This window comes from Orycteropus afer, unplaced genomic scaffold, assembly GCF_000298275.1.
Source record: "Orycteropus afer afer isolate SDZICR_OR568_19922 unplaced genomic scaffold, OryAfe1.0 scaffold00558, whole genome shotgun sequence".
Lineage (NCBI taxonomy): Eukaryota > Metazoa > Chordata > Mammalia > Tubulidentata > Orycteropodidae > Orycteropus > Orycteropus afer.
The window spans coordinates 1,592,510-1,594,160 of record NW_006922145.1 but is presented as its reverse complement, the minus strand read 5'-3'; the positions used below and the strand labels follow the sequence as shown (position 1 = coordinate 1,594,160).

Genomic DNA, 1,651 nt, shown 5'->3' with positions numbered 1-1,651 from the left:
AGAGGACAGAGTGGAACTGCCCCACAGGGTCTCCAAGGCTGTCAGTCTTCACAGAAGCAAAGCCCAAACCACACCCACTGCCATGGAGTCAATTCTGACTCACAGCGCCCCTAGAGGACAGAGTGGAACTGCACCACAGGGTTTCCAAGGCTGTCAATCTTCACAGAAGCAAAGCCCAAACCACACACACTACTGTGGAGTCCATTCTGACTCACAGCGGCCCTAGAGGACAGAGTGGAACTGCTCCACAGGGTCTCCAAGGCTGTCAGTCTTTATGGAAGCAGAGTGCTTCATCTTTCTCCCATGGAGCAGCTGGTAGGTTTGACCCACCAGCCTTTTGGTTAGCAGTCAAGCGCTTTAACCACTTTGCTCTTTAAGTTCCCTTTAGACTTACTTTCAGTTCACTGCATTTCAGTGGCCTCCACATAGGAGTGCTGTCAGTGATGTTGGCTCAAACTCTCGGGGCCAGCTTTGCAACCAACGTAATCTGTGGTGTATGAGTTTATGTGGAGAGTGTGGTAAGTTCTCTTTCAAATGTCAGTTTTAGTTCCATATATTTTAGTGGTCACCTGGTCTACTGTCTGCCTGTGGGACAGAAAAGATTTTAAATGAAGAATGTGTCCACTCATACTAAGTTTATGGGTCAGTCTGTGATTGCAAGACTATGCAGACATTGTCCAGATGGTCAACCATTACTCTAGAGGAAAGATGAAAGGGGATGGAGACAGGGAGTCCAGATTACTGAAAGTAAAAACTCCAGAAGGAACTGGAGAGAGGGTTAAAACATTGTGAAAAGTGTAACCAACGCCTCTGAATAATTTGTGTGGTAGTTGTCAAATGGAGACCGATTTGTGTAGGCTTTCATGGAAAACACAATAAAATATTAAAAAGAACACATAGGCATCGAATAGTTGCAACAAGGAGTAAAACTCTGTTTCCTCTTAATTGCTTACTTCAATCAAGTTACTGAGTGCCGGCTGTGTTCCAGCCCCAGGTTGGACACTGAGGATACACTGATGACCAAGAGGTGGCCCAGCCCACAAGGACCTCCCACTGTAGTGGGAAAGACGGGTCTGTGGATGGCGTGAGTGCTGCGTGGAGGGGCGTGTCAGCGCACAGGGCCGTGGAAGGCCGTGGGAAGAATAGTGGCCCTGCTGGGGCTGGAAAGACTCAGAGAGCAGAGGACCTTAGAGAGGGACTTGGCCATCCTGGGTTGTGGGGGAAGGCGGAAGGAAACAGGATGAGCAGGGCACGGACGACCTACGCGCTGGAGTACTTCGTTGCAGTGGCCACACAGAACTCACAGACGGTCTTCATGATTATGGGGTTTATGAGGGAAGTAACAGGTTACAATTCAGGAGCAGAAACAACTCAGGCTACAGTTCTTCAATCAGGTCAGCCTCCCTTCAGCCGTGCCCCAAAGCAAGTCTCTGTCTGGCCCTCAGCTCCTTGCTTCCTTAAGGATTAACAGCCTAGGAAACCCTAGGGGGCAGTTGTACTCTATCCTGAAGTGTTGCTACACTACCATAAAAATAGCCAAACTCACTGCCGTTAAGTCGGACCCTACTCATAGCGACCCCTCCTTGGGTTTCCAAGGTGGTATCACTACAGAAGTAGATTGCCCAACCTTCCTTCCGAGGAGTGGCTGCTG

At 49.3% G+C, this 1,651-nt stretch overlaps 1 protein-coding gene across 1 annotated transcript in view; it reads left to right on the top strand.

Moving 5' to 3' along the window:
* Window positions 1-1,651, top strand: part of RXFP2 (relaxin family peptide receptor 2) — a gene marked incomplete at its 5' end in the record, with an annotated part of 69,388 nt that overhangs the window by 4,945 nt on the left and 62,792 nt on the right. The window lies entirely within an intron of this gene.